This window comes from Vidua macroura, chromosome 7 (assembly GCF_024509145.1).
Source record: "Vidua macroura isolate BioBank_ID:100142 chromosome 7, ASM2450914v1, whole genome shotgun sequence".
In the NCBI taxonomy this organism is placed as follows: domain Eukaryota; kingdom Metazoa; phylum Chordata; class Aves; order Passeriformes; family Viduidae; genus Vidua; species Vidua macroura.
This window is the reverse complement of record NC_071577.1, coordinates 31398931-31412717: the sequence shown is the minus strand read 5'-3', so window position 1 is coordinate 31412717 and position 13787 is coordinate 31398931. Positions and strand designations below refer to the sequence as shown.

The following is a 13787-nucleotide window of genomic DNA, read 5'->3' as shown; positions in this document are numbered from 1 at the left end:
AAGACTATATTAAAGACTATTAATTATTTTACCTAGGGAAAAGCAGATTTTTTTCTGCTATTTACAGAGCAGTGTAAGGAAAAAAATATAGGTCAAAATGCAAATGCTCCTTTAAACTTCTCAAGCTACTGAGTTTATATATTTATTTTCTATTTTGCTATGTCAAAATACTAATATTAATAAATAAACAGCACAGTATTAAATGTGTCCAAACACCAATATGAACATCAGTACCACAGCTGGGTGACTTGGTGAGGAACTGCCATCATTTGAAAATATGTGAGGGAGAGGCCCAGGGGCTGATGTGTCCCTTCACCACCTCTGCCCTGGTGCGGGGGACTTCCAGATGAACAAAGCACTGTAAGATTCTTACTGAACTTGACAATTTATAGGTGCTTAATTCCTCTTAAAACAACACAAAAACCTGCACCCTAACCCAAACTGTCATTTGAAAATTGGAACATGACTTGATTAAGGTCATAGAAGAATGATAAAAGAGTAATGAAGAGTAATGAACAGCACTCAAATATGCTGAGTCTTACTTTTTTTGCATTAAATACAAGGCAGTCTTTCTTCTTCATATTACACTGTTAATTGCTAAACAGATATTTTGAAAAGCAGGTTCCAATTGATGTGTCCTTGGAGAAAGACTTGTGCTCACCCTGCAGAAAGCTTTAATTCCTCAGTGTGTTTTAAAATCAGGTTCGACTGCTGAGCTTTCCCACTCAGACTTATTGCAATTCAAAAGATTTTTTTTTGACAGGGAAAAATGAGTAAAGTCACCAAGTTAACTGTCTTTGAAGGAAAAAAAAAAATCAAAGCTGAATAAATGTACGTCTTCCCTCAGTTTCTAAAACTCTTTGGAAATGAAAGTGTTTCCCATTTTATTCAATAAGCGGGTTAATGACACTTCTTGTAGTTATGCAAAATTGTAGAGGACTGCATGGGATGTAGCTACATTTTATTAACCCCTTCCTCTGTTCATAGAGATTGAGTAATCTACACCATCATTTTGAAATGTACATATTGCACAAAATCAGGGCAGACCTTCATCAGGGTCCTGGTGTCATTCATACTCTCTTCTTAATGAAATTTCTTGCACTGTAACTTGATGGCACAACCTCTGACCTGCGTGACGGTGCAGAGCCTTATTAATGCACCTTGCTGAAGGAACTCGAAACCCTACTTTCAGCTGATTCACCAGGCAGATGCTTCTCACTTCTAACAGGACCTGAGTGAAGGGCATAAGCCTCATCATGGAGACAGGGTGATCCTGTAGGACAGCCTGGGAATAACTAAGCTTGTAGCAAAAAGCTTTGGGCTTCTGCTGATTGAGTGACTCACAGAGCTAAGCCCAGCGAAGCTGGTAAATTTTACCCAACAGAGCTTATGCAGATCTTGGCTTCAATCCAGCAGAGCACTTAAGCACATGCTTAATTATACGCAAATGACACAGAGCAATTGAGCTACGCACGTGTTTAAGTGCGTTGCTGGGTGAAAGATTTTATTTAGAGAAACGTGGAAAAGTTGGTAACCCCTGAAAGAGGTGAAGTTGAGAGGTGCAAGTGGCACCGTGCCACAGCCCAGGCTGCAGAGGTGCAGCCAGTTTGGGTGGAGAGCTAGTCCAGGGAAGGCGTTGGGTTTTAAGATTTGGCCTCTAGTGATTCTCCAAATAGTTTATTGTGCAGGGTCATGGCGAACATCATGATAATGGAGATTACAGTGCAGAAAACTCACGTTGGGACTTTCAGATGGATTTGGAAGCACTGAGAGTCCGAGGGACACCACGTGTGTAATGACACTGGCAGTCTGCAGTGGGGCCTCACCCCAGAGATGCATCAGGAGTGGGGAACCAGATCAGGCTTTACTTCTTTACATTGAGGGTGGCAGAGCCCTGGAACAGGCTGCCCAGGGAGGTCGTGGAATCTCCCTCTTTGGAGACATTCAAAGAGGGACGCGTTTTCCTGTGTCACCTGCTCCAGCTGACCCTGCCTGGGCGGGGGGGTTGGACGGGATGATCTCCAGAGGTCCCTTCCAACCACAACACTTCTCTAATCGTTACGCCTTCTCCCTGACACCGACCGCGGCCGCTCCGGCCTTCTCCCATCCGGGAGGCCCCGCTGCGCATTACGCCGCTGGCCCGACACCGAGGGGCACGGGGGGCCGCCCCCCGCCGGGGCCGATGCCCGAAGGGTCGCTCCCGCCCCGCCTCCGCTCGGGGCCGGCGCGGGCAGCACTCCCACGGCCGCGGCGGCCTCCTGACCCGCGCGTAACCCGGCACCGCCCGCCCCGGCAGCAGCCGCAGCCCCGGCGTGGCTCCCGGCTCCCGTCTCGCTTCCCCATCGCCGTCATCCCCATCCTCCTCCTCCTCCTCCCGTCCCGCCGGTCCTCCGGGCGCGTTTCCCGTGGTGCAGCGCGCGCGCGGCGCTCTGGCCGGGTGTCGCTGTCACCGCCCGCGGACGCTCGGCGGAGCAGGAGGAAGGAGCCGCCGCCGCCACCGCCGCCGCTCCCCCCCGGGCTCCCCCCGCCGCCGCCGCCGCCCCGCCGGCCCCCCCTGCCCGCGCCCCGCCGCCCCCGCCATGCCCGGGGCCGCGGCACGGCCGCTCTGAGCCGCCGCCGCCGCGCCCCGGCCCGGCCCGGCCCGGCCGCCTTCTCCTCGCAGCTCTGCGGCCGGTAAGTGCCGGCGGGAGCGAGCCGGGGCCGGTCGGGGCCGTTCGGTGCGCGGAGGGAGGGCGGGAGGAGGAGGAGGACAGGGAGGGGAAGGAGGGAAGGAAGGGAAGCGGGGGGCCGCGGCGCGGTGCGTCCCGCATGGGCCGCGCTTGGCCCCGGCGCGGAGAGGCCGGCGCGGAGCCGGGGGATGAAGGAGCGGCGGGCGCCCTCCGCCCGCTGCTCCCGCTGCTCCCGCTCCGTCCGCTCCCCCGGCCGGGAGCCGCGGGGCCGCGCAGGCCGCACCGGGGCGGCGGGGATGGGGCCAGCGGGGCTGCCTGACAGACGGACAAAGAGCTGACGGACGGACGGACGGACAGCGCGTCCCGCGGGCCCCGTCCTCCCGGGCCGTATCCTCCCGCTGCCCGCCTCGCCATTGTTCCCGGTGTAAGATAGGTGAAGCGTGCCGACCTGCGAACAGTCATTTCGTTTGGTTTTATTTCTGCATAACCTTCTCAGAGTCTCCTCTCAGCTGCTCGGAGGAAGCTTTTGCACGGCACCTCTTTTCCCCAGCGTCGGGAGCTGCTAACAAGTGCCAGGCTGGAAGTGGCTTGGGAGAGCAGGGGGGACCAGTAGGAGTTGAAGAGAAATTAGTTGGGCTTCAAACACTTTCACTCATCAACATCATTCCTCCCCCGATTCCTGCCAAACCTCAGCTGGGGTGAGTGCAGCAACGTCTGCATTAAGCTGGCTCATGGAAAGGGAAGACATTTATGTTGCAAACATAGATCATCTCTCTCTGATCACCTTGTTTTTGTAAACTGTTTAGGGCAGCTGTGAGAGATTTTGCAGAATGATTTAAAAAAAATCTAGATGTGTGGAATCCAATGCTCCCAACTTTAGTCTTGCTTTGAAAGTCTGCTTGGAGCATGACCTATCTCCGTCTGCATACACGTGACATTCTGGTCCAAGAAGCTGTAGATGGGAGAGATGTCTTAGTCCTGATGAGCAGCATCTTTGCCACTGGACGGGACAAATGACAGAGGACTGTGTTTTTTCTTTTGAATAGGATCTCAGTTGCTTTGTTTATTTCTGTACTTATTTGCAAATGTCAGTAGTACTTTACAAGCTTGCTAGGAGTATATATATGGGCCCACCCATCATGCTTCAACATTTTGGAGTGCCCATATCCGATTTCATTATTGTAAGTGGTATAAATTTTGTAGCTGTTCTGCATGAGTTTGGTGAATATACCTTGTGAAGCCCTGCATCAATTTTTGCAGGTGTTCTTATCCTGTTCTCAAAATCAGTCCAGATAAACCAGTGGTCTGATTGAGACTTAAAATCTATCCTGCTGTGTGAAAAGTTTGCATACCTTCAGGCCATGTTAGTTTTTCAGCGTTCACTTCCAGTGTTTGGGTTTGTGCATTGTCCAGTGACAGCTGTCATCTGCAGGAGTTTTGGCTGCACCGGAAGCTCTGGAGCATGTGAGGCCTGCTTTCCTGTGGATCTCGTGGGATCTGCAGGCTCTTGGTACAGGGTACACACATCCATAGGAGAGACCAGCAAAGCCTGCTCTTGTTGCAGTAATTTAGGAAAACAAAATTCAGTTTCAGTTTCCTGAAAACTGTTGTCATGGCCTTTCCTCATGAATATGCAACTGAATGTGTGTGTTCAGTTTCCAAAAGTGTTTTCTTTGTATTTTTTTCTGGATGTCTGCATGCCCCTCTTCCCCAAGTATACCTGTACTTAAGTCAGTGATCTGATATAAATGAAGAAAGCTGAAAAAGATGAGGATGAACTCTTGCATTTAGACTGCTGTGTGCATGTGTCCTTCTGTCTTTGCTCCTTAGGCTGACCTAAGAGAACACGTGTGTGTGTAGTCGTATGCTTCTGTTATTCTGTCTTGTCCATGTGTGCTTCATGTCTGCTGTATTGCAAACATACCCTGTTTATGGAAAAATACCTAATATAATGGATCATGAAATCAAACTATTAAGTGGGTAAGTAGCTACTTGAACAACCACAGTGATTAAAAAAACAAGGGAGAAGAATTATTCAGAATGTGAAAAGTTATATTGCAGTCTCAATTGTTCACCTGAATGAACATATATTTTGGGAATATTGTTATGTAGTTTTTCAAAAGGTGTTTTTCCCTCTGAGTTCAGTGTGTAGTTTATTTTTATAAGGATTTAAAGCACTGTGGAATGTGGAGATGTTCTAAACACAGTTGGTGTAAAACCATTGAGGTTGGAAGTTCGTACTTCCCTCTGAGAATTTCTGTGTACCAGTAATGTTAGAGTTGAACTATCAGAATGCTAATAATATATTACTGTAGAGAAATATGGTGATGGTTCACATTAAAGAGTTTATCTCAACTTCTCGATACATTCTTTGCACCACAGGTTCAGTAATACAGATTTGCAAATAGTGGAGCTTGGGGTGTCAGTTTTTAGCAGATGGATTTAGGTTAAACATTTAAAAATGTACTAATGGGGAGGAAGTGTTTGTATTCTAGTAATCTGGGGAGAAACATGGTGGGTTTGGTTTTTGTGTCTGCTGCAAGACACTGGTGATTTTTTTGTGACTGGAATCTCTGTAGTGTCTTCCTCTGGCGAGGATTGCTGTGTGAGCTCTTACAAATGGAGACCTGTCTGTATGGAGCAGCTTGATGGAGTGGGCCTTAATCTATCAAAACCCCGTTAAGTGTTTAGCATAATTTGGGATTAAGTTTGATTTAATTTTGGCTCTAATATAAAATACATTTTTCTCTGTGAAATAGCGGAAGTTAAATAAGAAATAGTAACGCTGGTAATGTCTTTTGTAGATGAAGATACTGCTGTTACCCTACATATGAAATGAAGCATCCAGCTTTCTTGTCCAAACTTAACATGTCATATATGTTAAATGAATGACACAAGCATTGAAAGTAAGCACCAGTGGAAATATTTTTTACTTTGAAGGCTCTTAAATGGATGTAACAGAGAAATAGATAGGTTTTATTTAAAGTAAGTATTTCCTCTGCTTTTGCCTGGCATTTTAATGATAGCTGCCTTTCAGACCAGCATCATTTATGATGAAATAGATCCAAGCCTTCATGTTGCAGTCTGATCTGCATAACTGACTGTTTAAAGACAAAAGTGGTCCCACAAAGGCACCATGGATGTAACCAGACATGGTTCTCTGCTTCTGTCAGGTTGCAGGGCTTATGTAAAGGATCAGCACTGTGATTAAGTTCCACTTTAATTTGTTTGGGTTTTTTTTGAAAGAAATACTTTTGGGAAAATGATATTTCTTGAAGTGATGAAATTCATGATTTTTTTTCTTTTTTTCAGTTCTGTAAATTGGTATCTGTGCAGAAACCCTTGTGCTAGTATTGAGTTAGATGTACAAACTTACTGTTTTTTAACAGCTGAGACATAGCTATTGACAAGACATGTCAGCAAACCACAGCCATTGGCTATAATATGTAGTTATATGCCAAGCACAAATTTCTGTCTAACAAAGGAAAATCCATTCAGATTTTCATGAGATTTATTTTCATTTACACAAATGGTGTTAGTTACTTTATTTCAGTACTTTCCAGTGAAGTTAAATACACAGCCCCATCTGTTTAGCTCATTAGCTGGTACTCTATATACAATTTAAATATACATTTTTTAATCTACATAGAACAGAATGTTTTATACATCAGCAGTAATTCCATAAACCACACAAGTGATAAAATTTTAAACTATTTAACTTACAATTTATTGTACAAATTAAAATACAATAACATATGTGAGTATTCAAATATTATATGTGATTAAATTATCTTCCCCTGACTCCATATAGAGATATTTTTTGTATGTCATTCATCATGTTGGATAAAATACTTAGAAAAAAACTTATAATATGTTCTCACAAAACTTGATTGTAAGTGTGTCCCAAGGGGAAATTCACTGTCTTTTAGAAAGACTGTGTAATCCACAACATGCAGAAGGGTTAGAATCTCCTCACAACTTCTTTCACACTGTCAGAATGTTAATCTGGGAGATGATATGGAAGCTGGTACTGCTTTTGCTCCAAAACATTTTTTAATGTACTCTTAGGATATTATCAGTGTGTTAGTATATTCCAGGCTATGATATCAAGGGGTAGCACTGTGAATACTGTAACGTAGTTAATGTATTACTAGGTTATATTATTTTATTATTTCATTGCACTTTTGAAAACAGCAAGCCATAGCTCAATAACAGCATGTGTATTGGCCTGATCCTGGAACTGATACACTCTACTGGCATATTAGTATCACACTATCTGCATCTTGTCACTGTATGTGCAGAAAATCTTAAGACAGTGCTGTCTAATTCTTCCCTTATGACTAGGATGACATTTTTATAAGCGCAGAATTAAACAGTCTGATGATAAAATGAAATCTGTGTGGGAAGAAGTTCCAACCTGCAAACAGCAGTAGACTATAATTTATGAACAGCCTATCAAATATAAACTGTCTAGATCTCTTGCACTGGAAAAAACCCAAAAAATCCAACATAAAAACCAAAATCAAAAATCAAGGTGCCTGCAAAATGTCCATAAACCAGTTTCTTGATATAACATGTGATATTACTCATGTGTAAGGCTGTTGTGATATCTGTGTGAGCTCAGCTATGTGACTGATAGAGCCTTCTGCTGTAAAATAGTTTCAAATGGCAGCTGCATCTGCAAGGTTAAAAGATGCCTATTCATAAAAGCTTGTACAACTGTCTTAAATGTTTTTGTAATAATTTCCCATAAAGTCGCTGTTAACTTTTGCTACTTATGCACCCCACCATGGATATAAAAGACTTCATTAGAGAGGTTTACAATGCCTGTAACATCATGACCAGGTCGTGTTACCTTAATGCAAGAGGTGAAGTGAGAAATACTGATGCTGTGCAGATGTGTCATAGTCATATGATCACTAGCAGTATTTAAGAAAAGGGAAAACCCAACTTTTTGCATTCTCTGAATTTTAACTGCTATGTGATTGCCCTGAAAATTTGTCAGATTTTTCTTTTTCTGTTGTTAGGATTGTATTTGAATCAAGGAAATGGTGATAATGCTTCTAAAAAGTGTGTGTGCATGCAGATGTATATGCAAGACTCTAGTAGCATGTATTTATGATGCTGTCTGGCCTAGAGCTCTAGTCCTGGAGAATGAGAAATGTTCATCATAAAGTGAAGTTTATTTTGCCAAACAATAAGCAGTGTGTTTTAGTGCCTGGGATGTCACTGGGAAGGGGCAAAGCAAGGAGGCAGTTTCTAAATACACTGGGTTTCTGCAGGTTTCCGTGGGTACTGAAAACTCTCCAGGCTTGCTTTCAACAAGTGATCTTTAGAATTGCACTGCAGACATTCTTCAGTTTTGTAAAGGCAGGGAAGAGGGAGCAAAGTGAGTATGTAAGCCAAGAAATAAATACATTTCACAGGATGCATGGATGATTTTTTTAGTCTGTAGGCATTATAACAGTCAGAATTTCCAGATTCAGTGGATGATTTCAGAGTGTCTCAAACAGGAGTACTCTGAAGGAAATTATCATCTCCTGAGACATGATTCTCCTCTGGTTTTGACCACATACACACAGTGGTTTCTAACATAGGTCACTGTTACATGTCAGTCTCTTATCAAACAAAATACATGTGAGATGGATGACAATTGCCAGGCTTTTAAGTTGGGTCATTTATAGCATTGAGCAGTTCTTGATGCAACAGTAACTATATACATAAATTTAAGATATGTTATTTTTTGTGTCTGTAAACTTTCTTTTAACAAAGAAGTTCTTCACAATAGATTGGTAAACTCAACTAACTCCCTTTTTGCTAGAGTGATCTTGCACTGCTTACTTTGAAGAAAATTTTTGTATTGGCCACTGTATATCAGCTGCAGAAGGAGGTGGTCAGTCCTCAGGGTACCAACATGTGATGCAATTATTTTACCAAAATCACTTGCAGATTTTCCAGACATGCCTATGAAATACTGGTTTTTCAACTCCTGTTTTGACATTATAACTGGTTTTCTTAAAAATAAAGTCTAGTGTGAAGGTGCCCTGAGTGAATATTGCTTTAACAATATCAAATAAAAATGAATCTTTCATATGGGAAAGACTGCTGTCATCCTTCAAGGAAGAAAGCTTTATTAGGCTGTGGTTCTCAGGAGCTTCCTCTGTCACTGGTGAATCTGACAGTTGTATTTTGTGATGAAGTTTTGTGAGTCAGCAAAAAGATGTCAAAGTTATGTGATTGTGTTCTGTGGAGCAGGAAAGCTTGTTGTATTGTTATGGGTATAATGAAGTAAGGAAAAGCTACTTGACTTTAGTGTTGTTTTTTCCTGGTAGAGATTATGAAGTTGTCTTTTTAAATGACTTGTAGAAAAGAATTTTTATGTATTAGAAATGTGTTTTTTTTATGATCACCAATGATAAAATTAAGTTACTGAGAGGGGAATTAAAATAGAGTTTATAGAAGAGGAGCACACAGAGGATGATCATCCAGTTGTCACAGTATTTTGCTGGAAGATGTGAAGTAGGTGGCAGTTTGTAGACAAAACCAGTGGGCTTGTTGTCTGAATCTGACAGTTAAAAGTAGATCATGCAACCCAGGCATGTTCAGCTGGTGCCTGCTAGGAATCAGTTACATACACTATATTGGATCAAATGTAGTGCAGCTTTAAGTGTGAGTTTACTGTCACTTTCCAAGGAACAGCGATGTAAAAGGAGAAACTGACAGAAAACTTCATCTGTCAATTCTTTGCATGATCTCGCATTTTACTGTCTGGGGTGCCTTTGTGTCACCCCTGGATTCGTTGTAGGTCACAGGACAGGCAGGGGACTTTCTGCAGTTGTGGTGGTGATGACAGTGTGGCTGCACATGCAGAAAAAATGGAATCTGTTGTAGTTCCATCTTATGTGCCTAAAATTTGCTGTAGCATTGGGCAACTCTTAATTTCCCACATTTTTTTGGACACAAGTTCAGCAGAGAAGTCTTGGCTCTGGTGCTTCTGTCTTGGGTACTTGGATAGGCAGTGTTAGGACAAGGGGTAATGAACTGAAACAGGGTAGATTTAAAGTAGCTATTAGGAAGAAATTTTGACTGTGAGATTGGTGAGACGCTGGAAGAGGTTGCCCGGAGAAGCTGTGGATACCCCATCCCTGTCATTATTTAAGGCCAGGCTGGATGGGCCCTGAGCAACTGCTCTAGTTGAAGGTGTCCCTGCCCTGGCAGAGGGTTTGGAGCTAGGTGATCTTTAAGGTTCCCACTGAACCAAACCATTCCAGGATTCTGTAACAAATTGTTGCCCTGTTACCTATGGGACACACCTTTGCATTGAGGGAACCTGGGTGAGTGCAACTGCAGTGCAGTGTGAGACTTTAACGTGGATGGATGAGGAGCCAGTACCTGGAAAGCAGTCCATAAAGGCAGAATGTGCTGAATTTTTCTTTCTTCCGAATCCTGTCAGAATATTTTTTAGCTTTACAGATTGGTTTCCTGCTTACTCAATAATACGGATTATATTGAATGTATTTTACTAAGACTTGGCTTCATCATGAAGTTATTTGACTACAGATTCTCAAAAATTTCAGACCTGTTTGGAATGGTAGCCCTTAATTATTGGTCTGTGAGTTAATGGCATCAAGAACCTTCAAGATTTTTATTCCTAGTAATTATAGGTGTTATAAACATGTATCATATCTTTTAATCATTCTGAATTCTTGTTTTAGTGTATTCTAGGAGTTAATTAGTGAGAATTAGCTGCAGGGCACAAAAGTCATTGAGGTAGAATCCAATTTCCACAACCTTTTTATTCAAGAGGGCACAATCCTGAGAAGTCTGTGTTTTATTTTTTGGATTCTTTTCAGTGTTAGTTAATGGGCCAGGATATCTGTGTTATTATTGCTCTTAGAAAATAGTTTCTAGACATCTCATGTTTTGGCTTGTCTCAATCTGAAAATGGGCTTAAGTGCCTGAAAATTGTTTGAGAAATTTAAAACTGTAATGAGGAAAAATCACCTTGGGGTATGTGGTAGAAGTCAGTGGGATTCCTTGTTCATACCATTTTTGAAGAGTTACCTGGAAGTTCTTGCTGAGGTTGTGGATAGTCTTTTGAAGAGGATGCACTGCAGAAGCACACTGGATTTAGTACTTGATTTGCCTTCTTTTTTTTTTTTTTTTTTTTTTTTTTTTAAAGTGAGGGTCATTGAGATTAAAAATGAATTAAAAGAGGCTGATTTACAATTCTGGAATTTTATGTAAGTGGGATAGGAATAGTTCTTAGTTGATTTAATCTGACCACAAATGTTGGTTAGCAGTAGGGAGGTGGTGGATTTGTTGCAACAGTGTGGAAAAAAAAATCCTAACTGGAGATGAGTATACTCTTAAAAAAACCTTCTTTGTTGTCTTGGCAAATGTACATGGGCTGTAACATGCTTGTGTTCCAAGAGGGGTTTTGAGAAAGTGACCTGGTTGCTCAGTTCCATGATTTTAGAGTTTATTTCTACTCCATCCTCCTCTGGCTGATTTCATACTATCTTTAAATACTAACACATGTCAGTTTTATGTGCTGAATCTTCTGTTTATTTCTGATGAAGGTGCTTGATACTGTTCTGGTGCTGTAACAGTGCTGTTTAGGCCACAGCAGTCCCTGATTCCACTGATGAAAATTGCTCCTTGGTGCCCAATTTGTAACTGCTTGAATATTTGAAGAAGGGTGATAGATTTTCTTTTTCTGGCTCAGTGTTGATGAGTATTCTCCCTAATGTAGCATCACAACATCCTCAGCTCCTTGATTTTTATCATGCTTTAAAGGCAAGAAAGGGCTACCACCAGGGTATACAGGTCAAGATGCTGCTTCTAGTGATACCTAAATCATTGTCACTGCACTGGTTTTATATTCTACAGCTGCCATCTCTGAAGGGTCCAAATGCTTTTTGGAAATGTCATGAATATTCTGTGATTCTTTTTCTTACCTCATGAGATTATATGGGCTTATTTTTTCCATTGACTATATTACATGTGTGTTGCTAAAAGGCCTTTTTTTAAATATAGGTAGGATGGACCTGCAAGGTTTGAAGAGTGGAGCAGTGAATAGAGATCTATGTCTTTGAGCTTTAGGCTCTTTCAGGTCTCCTGGCCCAGATTTTTGGCCCCTGAAGGTAACACTGTGGTATTTGAAAAGCAGTACAGAAAGCATAGGATTTGCTTGGTCTGTCTGGAATGAATCTTTTGCTAAAGAGGTATTCATTCTATCATGTTTTGGATTAACTAGATTATTTGAGTTTCTGTTCCATGTGTAGATAGATGAAGGGTGTGTTTGAAACACAGCTGAAATGAAGTAAATATCCATTTAAAATGAAGTTACACTGAGGTATGACAATGCTTCCTCTGCTGAAGAATGAGATGAGAAAATGTTCCTTGCCTGGTGGAAAGTTGATCTAGGGAGAGCCAAGCACATTTTGTAGAATTTGTTTTGAGATGTTATGCAGAATGTAATCTTGCACTGAATAGGTTTGCTGAAATGAAGTTAGGGAAAAAATGCCTGCTCTGTGCATGGTGATGTGCTAAAGTTGAAATTGGAACTTAGGAGAATGGTTCCTGTATTCTAAAATACTTGCATTGCTTTCACAACCTGAGAGCCCATGTTGAAATAACGTCAAGTGCTGAAGTAAGATCTAGAGATATCACCTGTGCTCTATAAGATCTGTATTGTTGATATTCATGGCCTTCTCACCTATGGTTTAGAATAGTGTTGGTTTTTTTCCTGTAAGTTTTCCTTGTGCTGTCATGCAGGTAAATGAGGAATGTCTTCCAGAATCTCTAAGATGGCTTTTGCAGCTAACTTCCAGTTTTTGAGCAAAACTTTCTTGGTTATACTTCCGTTAGCTTATTGTCCAATGTTATTTAATCTGTGTGGATGTATTAAGTAATTGTCTTGAATTCTTCTGTAATTACTGTTTTTCTTTAGTACATGTAGATGGCCTTTTAGAAAACAATGAAGCTGAAGTAAAGATACTACAAGAAAAGCATGGTTTTAAAAGAGCAATTTTAGGTGTAAATCAAGTAGGCAAGCCTTAAAATTGCAGCACTGAGCTTTACCTGTGCCACTTAATTTTACCATCCTCCTTAAATTATTAATATATTGCATCTTAATATTATGCCATATTATTTCATGATACATGAACCCCAAAGCCCCTACCTTTTTGAATGTCCCTGAGTTGGATAAGCATCTGCTCTGTACTTTGCTTTCTTCTTGTTGCATAACGTCTGTTCTCTTACTGTGCTCTGCTTAATCCTGCTCTGAAGGCAGAATGAATATATTACTTTGTGAAATTTCTGTAATAGTTATCAGTAGGCTTGTGAGGCCCTCAGAGATAATGTCTGCTGCTCACTTCACACCTAAATCCTAGGTGGATCATTGCACCTGATTTAGAGACAGGAAATGAAAAGATGGGAGGGGGAATGATTTGCAAAGGTAACAGATTTGCCCCAAAAGCAGTGGCAGAGCTACAAAAAGAAGCCAAATCTCTCATAGTTCTGTTGCATCATGGTGGTAAACAATGTTTCTCTTTTCAAAGTCTTACTGTCATGCTTACCTTGATGGCAGTGCCACACTGGTGTGCCCCATTCCTCTAATGATTCTGCACCAAAGTGGCTGCACCATGTTAGTTGGAAACCTACTGCTGGTTGGGCTTTCTGGTCAGTGGTTAGGTCCTGGGAAGGCCAGACCCCTCTTTTCCACCTTCTCTCAGCAGTTTCTCAGTCACTGGTGCAGGTTTACCTTCCCATCCGAGGTGTGCTGCCTTCTCCCCTCAGGCTGCAGGAATGAGAGCACCACAAACTGATTAGTTCACCCTTGTGACCTATACTGAGTATTGCTTGCTGTTAGAAGTATTTTACTGTGCCTCAGGGAGAGGAAATGGATATTTCTTATTTTATGGCTGGAGAATTGGTGCCTGTGAGCAAGGTGAAAATTTGTGTTTGGTGTGGATGTCCATTGAGCTCTTTAAGAGCTTTTTTTAAAATTAAAATAGCAGCATTGCATTCATCTTTGTATTTTTAAAGTAGTGCTGTAAGTGACGTAATTGCAGCTCTGAGTACTCAGCATTTTGGGTAAATCTGACCTAAATG

The 13787-nt window shown here is 42.0% G+C and overlaps 1 protein-coding gene across 6 annotated transcripts in view; it reads left to right on the top strand.

The window, feature by feature from the left end:
* The first annotated feature begins 2590 nt into the window (after window positions 1–2590).
* ZNF148 (zinc finger protein 148) overlaps window positions 2591–13787 on the top strand; it is a 43685-nt gene continuing 32488 nt past the window's right edge. For 5 of the 6 annotated variants that reach the window (XR_008437922.1, XM_053982584.1, XM_053982583.1 and 2 more), the window contains exon 1: window positions 2591–2673. The gene's annotated coding sequence lies outside the window, so the exon portion shown is untranslated. Of the gene's footprint in view, window positions 2674–3017; window positions 3368–13787 lie in introns of those variants that run through there. The other variant, XM_053982581.1, reaches the window with a different exon arrangement.